The sequence below is a fragment of the Pseudorca crassidens genome, chromosome 10 (genome assembly GCF_039906515.1).
Source record: "Pseudorca crassidens isolate mPseCra1 chromosome 10, mPseCra1.hap1, whole genome shotgun sequence".
In the NCBI taxonomy this organism is placed as follows: Eukaryota; Metazoa; Chordata; class Mammalia; order Artiodactyla; family Delphinidae; genus Pseudorca; species Pseudorca crassidens.
In genome coordinates, this window is record NC_090305.1 from 12,609,490 (window position 1) to 12,623,607 (window position 14,118).

The 14,118-nt window shown below is 42.3% G+C and overlaps 1 protein-coding gene across 9 annotated transcripts in view; it reads right to left on the minus strand.

Annotated features, from left to right (window-relative positions):
- ATXN1 (ataxin 1) overlaps positions 1 to 14,118 on the minus strand; it is a 395,170-nt gene that overhangs the window by 148,717 nt on the left and 232,335 nt on the right. For 8 of the 9 annotated variants that reach the window (XM_067752049.1, XM_067752054.1, XM_067752055.1 and 5 more), the window contains one exon: positions 1,273 to 1,401. The gene's annotated coding sequence lies outside the window, so the exon portion shown is untranslated. Of the gene's footprint in view, positions 1 to 1,272; positions 1,402 to 1,766; positions 1,928 to 14,118 lie in introns of those variants that run through there. The other variant, XM_067752057.1, reaches the window with a different exon arrangement.

Here is a 14,118-nt window from a genome sequence, read left to right on the forward strand (position 1 = left end):
TTTAATATGACTATTTAACCCTCAGGAAGTATGGAGAAATATGCGTATTTAATACAAATTTTTAGAAAACCAAGAAATAAAAGCTCAGTGGAAATCTTTCTTTTCGATGCTTTTCCCCTGATATATGCCCTCATATTATTGCATTTTGCTCATTCAAAATAGCTCACATAACTGAAACATATAGTGGTATATGCCTGGAAAAGTTTCTTGACCAAATTATTAAGAAGCTGAAAACTTAATATAAAGTTATTTATATATATATACACACACATATACATACATATATGTATATTATATATAAATACATATTTGCATATATAATACATACACACAATATATATTGTGTCTATATATATATTATATATTTAAAATATATATTTACACACACACACACACAAAAAAAACCAAGTCGAAGTTGGCTCTTCATTTTCTAAAATTTCAAGGTAATATGTTCATAGGCCAGCCTGGGTTTCCTGTAGTTTTACTCTTTCCTGGTCAAAACTCTTCTAAACTTTTTTCTTTTATGACACAGTCTAGCAATGAGGTAAAGCCTCCAGAAAGCAGCAGAGCCGGGCAGACCCGTAAGTTTTGTGCTGGATGAGCTTCTCGAAGCCTATAGCGTGCCTTCCCTTCAATTACTGGATCCTAAACCTCCTCATGAAAGGTGACCAGCAGCTGACACACAAAAACTACTAATCTCAAAATCCCAACCCAGTAGCCTGATAAAAAGCAATAAATCAGCCAACTTTAAGCAAGAGAAGCACCGAACAGCTGACTGTACTCGCATACCTCAGATTTTTGAAAGCCAGAAAAACATTTCATTCCAATCAAAAACGTCACATAAATAAAATAATTGCAGGGTGCAAATCCTGGTTGGGAAACCTTAGCCTGGAAGAGTTTACCTCCTACCCACAACCTAAAAGAACTGCCAGAGCCCAGTTTAAAGAGGCTGCTCTGAACCTGATACTATTAACCGCACCAGGAGAAAGGGCGTGACCGCACCAGGAGAAAAGGGCGTTCCTACACTGAAAAAGTCACTGTCTCCACACTTGATCCATAAGAAGATAATGAGCAGTGCCCCACAGAAGCTGAGAGAAAGTCAAGTTCATGGTAAACAAAAACAGAACCTCTCCCCTTAAAAAAAAAACGAAATTAACTGGAGGATCACCTAGAGCTAATGCTAATACCACTTCAGCACCCTGGCTCCTGCATCCCATGATTCACAAATCGTTACAAGGCAAGTCGCTGCAGAAGCGAATCTTGTTAACTTACAACATTCACTGTGCACGGTTCACAGGTAGCCCCAACCTGTCCTTCACCATGGAGACTTCCCAGAAGAAGCTGGAGCGCTCCTGGGCCCAGGCGTGTCCTTTCTTCCTTTCACAGGGAAGGGAGAAGTACCTAGCATAGGAACAGAACAAAAGAAAAAGAGAAAGGTGAATACATCGTCAAATCCCCCGTTGTCTCAACAAACGAAGTTCACGATCAATTAGACTGATGGATAATTCACCAAAGACCATTCTCCAGTATGCTTTGCTGAAAAAGGAAATGCAGTATTTTTGCTCTTGTCCCAGGAGACAGCACGGTGCGGCCAAGCCTGTCCCCCACCCCCATCCCCACCCCAAGTTGAAGCCAATTCTGGGAGACTTCAGATGGCAACCCAGCTGAGACGCACACTTGCAACACAGCCTCAAAATAAGCTACTTGAGTTTGCTCTCTTGCAAGGAGGAGGGAGCTAGAGCAATCACCTTCTGCCATTTTCATACCTCACTGGGTGGCTGGGAAGACCAGTAAGCTCACTCTGGCGAAGCACTCACAGTTCCCGAGAAGAAAGGCGCCACGTAAACACAAAGGATTATTAGCAGTCAGAAGCCTGTTACTGAGCTTGGAGCCAGAATATAAAAGCCAGCTTTGGCAAGGCACCCATATCAACCATCCCCGGGGCACCCAAACGTCCAAATGTTTCTTCTTTCACCGAGGGGTCAAGGGAAGCAGAGGACTGGAAACAGAGGCATCTAGAATCTCAGGGAGAAGAAAAGTAAAGGCCTGGATCAGGAAGTGAACAGGAAAAGGAGATGAAAACTGGTGAGAGAGGCATGTGCAGGAACATGATGATTTGGTCCACACCCCTCCCTCGGACTGCTGTTCTGCAGTGTTGAGTGCACTGGACATTTGCAGGGCTGTGAAATTTTCCACTTGGCCATTTGCCATTTCCACCCACCGAAGTGGCACATTGAGGTCCTGATGGAAAAGGACTGGGTGATTTTTGTGTGTGTGTTGCTTTTAAAGCAAAGACCTATTCACATCCTGATTAAGTTTACTCTCAATATCTCATTAATAATTTCCACACCTGGATTTCTTGATTTTTTTTTTCCCCCTCCTGTAAGACAGGGCCAGGAAAAACTTTTCCTGGGCCAATATTATCAAGGTGTTTGGACTTGTGTACTTTTGAGGAGCATGCCTGAGGTATGGAAGCTTACCGGAGTGGCTTTGGGGATGACAAGAAACAGAATTTAAATGCTACTCTGGAATCTTGTTTGCTTCCCAAATAAATCATCCACAAGTACCAGTCATGTTTTTCTTTCAAAGTCATAAGCGTACATTGAACAAAAATGGGAATCCCAGAATTAGCACTGTGGGTATAGGAATATTTTCGATGGAAAAATGTGATCTCTTATCTCAAAAACAGGCAAGAACGAATAATATCAAATCTTAGATTTGGAACTGGCAAAAAACTGACAAGTAGACCTCAAAATAAAGAATTTTTTAAAATGCAGAGAAAAAATTAGGACGAAAGGGAGAAAGGTGTCTGCTATTAATACAATTAACCATGACTTTTATAGTGAATTCAGTTTATAAAGTGTTTTTTAATCGAGGTATAACTGACATAAAACATATTAGTTTCAAGTGTACAAACTGCTTTCTTATTCATTCATTCACTGGACACATTTTTACTTGGTGCTCACTATATCCACCAGGTTCTATGTTCATAATGGTGAACAAAACAGACAGAGGACTATGCCTTTAAGAAGCTCATTGCTGCAAGAGGAACAGATATTGAAGAATCAGAGTATACTATTTTTAATATTTGCATAAAATTCGAAAAGCAGATAGGCATTAAGAAGGACAAATAAACACTGTGATCTGCAATCACCCCATAATGGGGTAACGTCACTTAGAAGAAAGGTCTTTCTTCCAAAGTAACACTTCAACAGGGAAGTAAACGATGAGCGAGAACTAACCAGTCATCACGTTTCCGGGCAGAGGAAACAGCCTCTGCATTATATAAGTGCGCTGACTAGACCTGTACAATTAATTTCTGTTATTTCATCTTTTTCCCCTGACTTTTTTTTCCCAATTGTGTCCTCTTGATCAAGAAATGAACGACAGAACTGTTCTCCATACCTTGAAATAAGAAATGATTCTTCTTTCCAACTACTGGGCCATCAGAGCAACAAACTAGTAATTTCTGCTAGAGGAACATTATTCAGTGCAGGCATGACACTTGATGTGACAGAAAAGGAAGACTCTAGCTTCCTAATTCATCAAAAATAACCCCATCATCACAATGAAATAAAACGAAGCTTCCTCTTAAAACCCTCCCCTAAAAGGGCTAAAGACAGATCATATTACACGTAAACTTCTAAAAACAAAAAACAAACAAAAAACCACCTCTTAGTACCTTCTATTAGGTTCCAAATTCGCTGGCTTCCTCTTGACTATTAGGATGTTTTTATTATTTCTCTCCTGGACCGAAATGGTATTTTTCCTCACTTTCTAGAGTGTCCTGTGCACCTTCGCTTTTGTTTCTTGGTTTGGTATCTATTTACCCAGGTATGCAGCATGGTGCACAGAAATAAAAAGCGACGGAAATGTTGTGTTCATCTGAACTGTCTTCTTGTTCCCTACCATCCCAGAGCTGGTGCAACTTAATGTTTCCACTAAGGAAGATCAGGAATTTGCTTTCTTCATCCTACAAAACGAAGGCATCCTCAGACAGGCTCATTCATGTTCTCCTGTGAATGGAGTAAGTTTGAAAGTCTGTTTGCAATGAATATGCCAAACGTCTATCTGAGCCTGTTTACATTTAAGACACCGGATGAAATGCAGTATCTCCTACGTATCTGGTTCCTCATATAACTACCAAAATATTAAGAATCCTCCAAGTTCAAAGTCGTGAAATCCAAACCCTCACTTTGACTTAGGAGTCCTGACAAGCTTTAGCAAACTCAGGAAGAAAGAGCAAGAAGAAAAACTTTCTGAAGCCGAGTGGTCCAAAACCCTGCCATGAGACCTGGGAAATTATGCCAGGCTGACAGCTGCATCCTCCGTCCAGAGATGAAAGTGACACAACGCCAATTTCTCCTTCCCCTGACTGCCCACAGCACTTACAGCCTTTAGCGAGCATTCTGACCCGAGGTTCTTTTCAATTCAGCACTGTTAAATAAATCCAGTGAAGTATAAAAAGACAATGTAGGCCTTGAAAGGCTCCAAAAGTTTACAAGCTCCTCGATGAAAGAAACCTTGCCATGCCCTTCTTTTGCAGCCTCCTGGTAGTGCTGAGTAGAAGAGCCTGCACTTAAATTAAATGATCCATATCGCAAACCAGTTCTACGACTTAACCTTTATGCCAAAGGAAGCACTACTCTACGGCTATAATTTAAGCCCTTCTCACTTTTCTGCCCTCCAGGGACTTGGAGGTCCTACATGCCTACCATCCGAGTGAAAGTCCTGCATGAACTCAAGAACAATTAAGTTATAACTTACCCTTCTCTCTCCTGTTCTTCCAATCCATTATATTTTTGGTCACTAATGGCTTTTGAGCAGTTGCCATCTCCTTTCAAGATTTACAACCCCTCCCCCCCCACCACCAGGAGACTTTATCCTCGATCCTCCTAGCTTTTCAAAAGCCACCATTAAGGAAACCCTCGTGGTCCATGGAGGAGAGATGCGGATGCTCTGAGGCAGTGGCTCTCAAACCTGAACCGTCACCGAAAACACCTGGAGGTCTTGTGAAACCATGTTGCTGGCTCCCACCCGCAGAATTTCTGATCTAGGAGGTTTGAGGCAAGGCCAAAGAACTTGCACTTTTAACAGGTTCCCAGGTGATGCTGAGGCTTCTGGTCCAGGAACCACACTTTGGGAACCACTGCTCTAAGTGTAAAGTCTTTCTGTCAATTACATGGCCAGACAGAGTATATTTAATCACTTTAAGATGGGTACATTAGAATAAACAGGTATCATTCCTTCCAAAGAAGTGACAAATGACCAAACAACCCAAAAAGCCCACACCACTTTATAATCTGTGAAAACTCTTTGGGGCTCTTAGTCTGTCTCCTACTGGCTCCAAGTCCTGTTGGGGTCAATTCTGCCCTCTGTCTCTCCTACAATCTTTTCACCCCCTCTACCAGAAACTTCTTTGCAGCCTAAAACGTAATCATTGCTATCCCTGAAAGATCTTCCCCAGACCCTAATACATTCCCAAATGGCTGTCACCGCTCCCCTGTTCACCATAAAACATGTTAAAGTGTAGTATAAATTCAACACTGTATTTCATCAGGTACCTCTTAAAACCCTTAGAGTTTGATTTCAACACTTTTTTTTAAGTAAACTTCCTTCTCTTTTAAAGGCCAGGAATGGCTCCCTGTCTTCTAAATGTAGTGGCCTTTTCCTAACTGACTCTCCTAGAATACTTGATAAGGTAGTTCCTTAAATTTTCTTTTTATTTAGTGAACTAGCATTTTTGCCTGGACAGCATCTTTCTGGAATGACCTCTCCCCCCATTTTCTTTGTTATTTGGGCTGGGTTGACCTCATGCCTTGGGCCCAAAGACGGGCATATGCAAACTATTATATATAGGATGGATAAACAACAAGGTCCTACTGTACAGCACAGGGAACTATATTCAATATCGTGTGATAAACCGTAATGGAAAAGAATATAAAAAGAGCATGTATGTATAACTGAGTAACTTTGCCGTACAGCAGAAATCAACACAGCATAATGAATCAATTATACTTCAATAAAATTTTAAAAATAAATAAAGATGGGCATATGATCTAGGCTTGGAGAATCAGAATACATATCCCTCTTGCCATGATGACAGGATGTAGGGATGGGCATGTAACCAAAGCCACACCCATCAAAGGTCTCTCTCAGACTGGCTGGAACTAAGAGGAATGAGATGCCCTCTCCATGGAAGCATGGTCTCCTCAGAGCTAATTTTACCACCTTGTGAGGAAAGCCCACATGAGGGTGAAGTTCTGCAGCAGGGGATGAGGCTGAAAGACAGAACGTCTGAGTCCTGATGACAGTGAGGTCCCTTGGATGCAGCCATGCCAAAAGTTACATTCATTCCTGTATCTTTTAGTTACATTGTGATAGACAAAATTCTGAAGTGGCTCCCAAGATTCCCTGTCCCCTGGTGCCCACACACCCTCTCCTAGTTATTCAATCAAACACAATCTGGGTGCTGCTGCTGCTGTGAAAGATTTTGCAGATAAAATTAACATCCCAAATCAATTGACCTTAAAACAGAAAGCCCAGCCTTGGTGGGCCTGACCTAATAAGGCGAGCCCTTCCAGGACAAGCTCTTCCAGGAATGAGATTCAAAACATGAAAGAACACATTTGGGGGTGGGAGGGGGGCATGGCTCTCACCAGAAGCTAAGACTGGTGCCCATCCCATAGCCAGCAAAAGAATAAGGGCCTCAGTCCTACAACCACAAGGAAGTAAATTCTGCCAATAACCAAAGGAGCTTGAAAAAGGACGGCAAGCCCCAGATGAGAATGCAGCCCAGCTAACACCTTGCTTTCAGCCTTAGGAAACCCTGAGTGGAGAATCCAGCTTAGCCACGGCTAGACTTCTGACCTACAGAAATGGTGGTTTTAAATCACTATGTTTATGATAATCTGTTCTGCAGCAATAGAAAACTAATACATAGGTGATACAATAAATTCTTTTTTTGTTTGTTTAAGTCACTCTGAGTTTTACTTGTCTCTTGCAACCAAAATGTCCCAGTACTACTCTTGATTTCTGAAACAGTACTATTCTGATGTTCCTAACATCACTGACTGCTGTTCCTCTTGCTTGGGTTTTGTCCCTTCCTGTTATTCCTTCTAACCCTAGGCTATGTACTCTCCAAGGTGACGTTCTCGACTCTCTTCTCCTTCTATAATAATTGCCTTGTACTGCATATGACTCTTCAATCTGTATCCTGGCTTCTCCCCCAGTAAGCTGCTGGATATATGCAGTATAAATAAATTATGTCTGTTTCAAAAGTTCTATTTTTTTCCACCAAACCAGTCCTCCTTTTATTTCTGATTCATGCTAATGGCACAGTTGTCTTCTCCTCTTTTCTCCCAGAGTCTACCAGTTGTCAAGTCCCATTAAGCATGCACTCTACGCCCACGCTGCCATGCTGGCTCAGACTCTGTCCTCTCACGGCAGCCTGATAATGGTCTTCTTGCCTTCAATACTCTCCCTGCAAACCTCTGAGCCATCCCTGTCGGATCCTAAAGTAGATTATACAACTCCTCCATGCTGCACCTTCATGGGTTCCTCCAGCTTGCTGGAAGTCTCCTAAAATCTGATGTTTAAGACCTTTACCATCTACCCCCAACATGCTTTTCCAACTTCATTTCCCACTTCTCCCCTTATGCGTGTTGTACCAGCCAAACTGAGGTCATCTCTTCATCTCCAGGAGCTCACATTTCTACTCTCTATGTAAAAATTCAAGCTGTACCTACTAGGACCAGCTCAAGTCCTACCTTTTCCAATCACTCTTTCCTTCATCTTCCTGTGCTACAACTTTCTCAATCAGAAGTACTTTTTTTTTTCTTGGATGTGAACTCCTATGGTTTTTATTCCTTTTCCCGAGGATACTAATCATTTTATTCCTTATCCTCAAACAGGCACCATTTCTCCAGACTGTAGTGGACTCTGCAAAGGCAGGGTCTGTGTCTGTCTTCTCTTTGTAAGTGCCACAGTGCTTCTGCAAAGGGTAACCCTTTGACGAATACTTGTTGATTACCTGACCAAGAAGGTGGTATTTTCCTTTCTTCCCTCTGACGTGTCCTCAAGTCTCCTTACTCTGTGAGCTCCTTGCTGGTGGCTTGGAGAAAAATCATGACATAAGCCAATATGGAAACTGCTCAGTCAACTGACGAAATGCTCTATAAGGGCCTTTTTTTTTCCCAACTCAGGCCCAAAGCTGACTCTTGGTATTTTCTTTCTGAGGGAGAAAAGAGCAGCCAAGGTTGCTGCCAACTGTAGAGTCCAGAAAAGCCTCCTGTGGATCAGCTCAGCCCAGCAGGTCCAGAGCCTCTGTCTCCACCCTGCTCACAAGGGAGTATCCACGGCAATGGGGGGGGGGGGGGGGCGCCAAAACTCCCCTTTCCCAGGAATGGCAACACAGTAAGACTTCAAGAGGAGCTAGAGGGAGCTGACCAGTGGGAGGAAGCCCAAACCTAGGGTATTCTGAAGAATATGACTTGTTCATCACATCACGCCATCCCTCTTCAATCAACAAATCAGTAAGCTGTGCGATGTATCCATTGTAAAATCTTATTCCGAACTGGCAGTCCCTGAACGTCTAGCACGCACTTGGGACATTTCCTATTGATGTTCACTGGTTTGTGCTTAGGTGATGAAAACTAAAAGGAGCATCTGCCGAAAGAACATATCATCAGAGATAAACATGCTAGAAAAAAATCCTATGATGAGACGTTAAAATAAAAATTAATTCATGTTGATCCATGCCACTGTTTCCTAGGATCAGCGCAGCTTATCACAAAAGGTAAGGCTTTATCCACACACATATAGACGCGGCAGGTGTCTGTATGTGTATGCTGGTTATATCTCCTTACTGCTATAAAGCAAAGTTTGCTAAGAAACACAATTATGCACCCAGAGAAAAGTATGTCTGCATATCGAGAAGAAAAGGGAAAAAATAAACAAGATCTACCTAATCTGCACTGAACAGCCATAGAATGACGTCTCCAGGAAATTAGGATTTTAAAGACCAAGATGGCTTGTGCTCCTAATTGACAATTTCTCCCTGGCCCTGTTTAATACTCTACTCCCAAAGGGGGTTGCTAAAGCCCAAGAGAAGGCACTGTGGCTCAGGAGACAGAACCATCTGGATCAAGAAGAAGCTTAGAGACCACACTGCGGCTCTCCATCCCCTGGGTTACAAGTCCCTTTCAGGCTGCCAGGAGCCATCACACACCTTCTCCTGGGAGGAGAGTTTTATTCATGCCTGCTGGAGAACGTCAGTGATTAGTCTGGGTGTTGCAGAAGCGCCTGGTAAAAATGGGGACGGTGGGGACTGAGCCTGTGCTCCATGCCTTGATCGCTTATAAAGCGTTTATAAATCATGAGCTGTTATGGTTCCTGAGTAGCCTCTGCGAGGAATCCCCTGGCTTTACATTTCATTCTGTGTCTACTCTACTTTTCTCTCCTTTTTATAACAAAATTAGTAAAAATCCTCAGAAAAAAATTTGAATATGTGCCTCTCATTCTCTTCTTGCCATAATATTAGGAGTTGTATGATAGTATCCTCAAGTATTCTGTTGGGCCTGACTTCACAAAATACCAAATGGTAAGTCAAAGTTATTATAAAATGACAAGACAGAATCCACATATACTCTCCAGCCCAATGCTTTTGGACAGATACAGAATTCACCAAAGGTATTAAAAGCAGAACTTTGGAAGCATCCTATCAAAGCCATGACTTTCTTTTTACTTAATGAAACGTTTCTACGTAAAAGCATGGCTTCAACCAGGACCTTCAGCCATGCCTTAAAAGTTATAGTATTGGGCTTCCCTGGTGGTGCAGTGGTTGGGAGTCCGCCTGCCGATGCAGGGGACACGGGTTCGTTCCCTGGTCCGGGAAGATCCCACATGCCGCGGAGCGGCTGGGCCTGTGAGCCACGGCGGCTGAGCCTGCGCGTCCGCAACGGGAGAGGCCACAACAGTGAGAGGCCCGCGTACCACCAAAAAAAAAAAAAAAAAGTTATAGTATCGTTACGTGATTAAAGGCTATGCAAAGATCTTTTGAAAAACAGAATTATTTCCCCAAATTCAAAATCAGCAACAGTTTAACTATCCAACGTTGCATAATGTTTGGATCAACAGGATTGCCATAATTACATTAAATCAACCTCATTTGTCTTCTTTCTGTACGTTTTATTAAATTGAAAGCCAAAAATATAATGACTCTGTATTTTATCCTTTTTTTCATACTATTCCAGGTCGCTGCCTCCTTGTTTAAATATCACAACTTTCTGATGCAATCAGAACAAAAGCATTAGAAGACAAAGGCACTATTTAAAACTTCTCTTTTGGAGGAGGCTTAACAAAACTATTCTAGCTTAAAACTGAGATTTCAATGGTCTCAGCTGCGAAGACCAAGGAACAGAAATGCCACTTGGCATTAAATCTAGGGATTACCTGTTGAAACACCAAAGGCAGGTAGACTTTGATGTGGGTTACTTGGTGCCAGGAAAGTACCGAGAAATACAATTATTCTTTTTTTATGAACATGGAGTTGAAGATTTGATACTGTATTTGGAGCAAAGATTTGTTGCGTGGAGGGTGTGGGTAGCACCAGGGAGGGAGGCTGGGAGCAGGCACACGCACACATACCTACTTGAACTACATACAAGTAATGCTGTATAACAAAGTACCTCCTATTCCGTTAACAGGGAAGAAACTCCGTATATTCTATTACAAGTTAATCGCCACCAAAGGAATGTTGCCTATAAGCTTCAGTTACACATAATGGCCCATTCCTGGGAACCCTGCCTCCCAGGTAATGAGCATTAAGCTAAAGTACCTTTGTTTAGCTACGGGAAACATCCTCACCACACCCACCTGTGAAAGACTGCAGGAAGGGGGCTTCCCTCGTGGCGCCGTGGTTGAGAATCTGCCTGCTCAATGCAGGGGACATGGGTTCGAGCCCCGGTCCGGGAAGATCCCACATGCCGCGGAGCAGCTAGGCCCGTGAGCCACAACTACTGAGCCTGCGCGTCTGGAGCCTGTGCTCCGCAACAAGAGAGGCCGGGATAGTGAGAGGCCCGCGCACCGCGATAAAGAGGGGCGCCTGCTTGCCACAGCTGGAGAAAGCCCTCGCACAGAAACGAAGACCCAACACAGCAAAAATAAATAAATTAAACCACATTAGAGAATGACTGAAAACACTTTAAAAAAAAAAGAAGAAAGACTGCAAGAAGGAAGAAATTAACACATCGGGAGACTGACCCGAACTAGGAAGTGTTTGACTTCACTCCCTCCCCTTTTAGTAGAAAAGAAGCCTGCATTGTAACTCAGGCAAGATGGTTCTTTGGGACACCATCCACCATCTTCCTGGTCTGCAGGCTCTCTGAATAAGGTTGCTATTCCTGGCCTCAACAACTTGTCTCTCAATTTATTGGCCTGTCCTGCAGCAAGCGAAGGAGCTTGGACTCAGTAACAATGCCACTTGCGACAATGTTTTAAGGTCAAATAAAGGGCAATATCAACTAGCACAGGACCCCAGCAAGATACATCCAGAGTTGGCCTGCAGAGTCCTGAAACTCAATTAAAATACCTGATCACATTTCATTAAAAATCACACGAAAATTCCTTACATAATGAGGATCTTAAAAGTTTCCTACATCACTTTAAAAATAAACTTAAAACTCTTCAGAATTAGCAACACCTGTTTGTCACATGCCTCTGGAACCCACATGGTAGGGAATGGCGCACCCCCATTCCTACTTGAAGAAGGAGTAACAGACTTTCTCCCCACCATCTTCGTCTTCCAGGTTTAGGGGGTTTATCCTAATATCATGGCTCAGGGGATTCTCACACTTAGAACTCCTCCCATATCAAAAGAGGAGAAAAATCTCACTCCTTAATTGTTTTGTCGAATAAGCTCTCCAAAGTTCATTTTTGTTACCTTTTTCAGGCAAAATAAGAGGCCTTTTACAAAAATTCTATTGCTAAAACAATGGAATTCTCCTGGGAATGACTTCGTTATGGAAATGAAGTGACAGCTTCTTTTATCTAGCCAGGCAGAAAGTCTGCATTTATAAAAGGCATTCAGAGCACTCAAGTGCTGTGCGTGGGAGGACAGAAAACGCTATTTTTAATTCAGATCTCAGCATTCCTCCCATACAGGTCTTTCAGTATAATCATACTAATACTGATCTAAAAGGAAAAAAAGATTCCCAATTTCTGCTGACCCCAGCAGAAAAAGAGGGGGTGGGAAGAAAGAAATTAAGAGAATGTTGAATACAGCTTCCTTCCACTTTAAGACCACTGCCGGCTCAGAGATCAACCTCCAAGGCTATCAGAGCTGACTATTATCCAGAATGAAAGGGACTTAAGCTCTGTAACAGCCTTACATCTTTCTCATACAAATTTACATTTTCCTACCTGTGACTTTCACTGTACTGAGCTTGCAGGAGCCACCTGGGCCTGCCAGGAGAGGCTATGCAGCTTCTCTCATCTGTCCCCAAGAGTTTACATTCTGTGGTGATGCTGTGACGGATGAGTCCATTGAAACCCAATTTCAAATTTTAGCAACTGGAAGCCCTCTTGGGTAAAGCGGGAGGCACCTGAGCTGCTGCGTGGGCAGATGCAGAACTTTCCAGCTCAGGTGTGGAATCTGCAGAGGGACCTTTTACATGGCTGCCATGTTCCCCTGGCTCTGCTGGGGAACCAAAGCCTGAGGAGGAGTGATGAATGCGGTGCTGGTAAGAAGTGAAGACCAGTGTAGATGACTCTGCAGAAGCTGACATTGGAGGAGAAAAAGTAGAGGGTGAGAGTGGAATCACAAAGGCTAAATGATAGAACAAGATCCTTTAGTAATGTCTAAGGGGTTGGTTTAAGACCAAAAGTGAAGAACAGATGGGGACAGAGAGAGTTTCTAATCGAGGTAAAATTCACATAACATAAAATTCACCATTTAAATCATTTTTAAAGTGTACAATTCAGTGGTTTTGATTACATGCACAATGTTGTACAACCGTCACCATTACCTAATTCCAGAAGATTTTCATCATCCCCCAAAGAAACCCCATACACATCAGTCACTCCCCATTCCCTCCTCCTTCCAGCCCCTGGCAACCACTGGTCTGCTTTCTGTGTCTATAGATTTGCCTATTCTAGATGTTGCATCTAAACGGAATCATACAATACACGGCCTTTTGCGTCTGGCTCCTTTCACTGAGCATAGCATTTTCAGGATCAGTACTTCATTCTTTTGTCTGAACACTGGCTGCATTGCACGTATAAACCATAGTTTGTTTATCCGTTCATCAGTTGATGGACATTTGGTTTGTTTCCACTTTCTGGCCATCATGAAGAATGCTGCTATGAACATTCTTGTAGATGTTTTTGTTTGAATGACTGTTTTCAGTTCTCTTGGGTATATACCTAGGAGTGGAATTGCTGGGTCATGGTAATTCTGTGTTTAACCTTTTGAGGAAATGCCAAACTCTTTTCCACAGTGGCTACACAATTTTAAAGCAATTTATATGAGGGTTCCAATTTCTCCATATCCTTGCCAATGTGTTATCTTCCTAACTTTTTATTATGGCCACCCTGATGGACATAATGTGGTATCTCACTGTGGTTTTGATTTGCATTTCCTTAACCACTAAAGACGCTGAGCATTTTTTCAACGTGCTTATTGATCATTGGTACATCTTTTTTGGAGAAGTGTCTATTCAAATCCTTTGTCCATTTAAAAATTGAGTTGTCTTTTGGCTGTGCAGTTCTACGAGGTCTACATATTCCAGAAACTAGACTCTTTATCAGATACATGATTTGCAAATATTTTCTCCCATTTGTGGGTGGTCTTTTGACTTTCTTGACAGTGCCCTTTGATTCACAAGTTTTTTTTTTAATTTTGATGAAGTCCAATTTACTTTCTTATGTTACTTGTGCTTTTAGCATCATATCTAAGAATCCATTGTCAAATCCAGTGTCATGAAGATCTATTCCTATGTTTTATTCTAACAGTTATATAGTTTAAATGGATTAACAACCTAAATGTTAGAGCTAATTTTTTGCATATGGTGTGAAGGGTCTAACTTCATTCTTTTGTATGTGTCCCATGTGTCTTTTCCA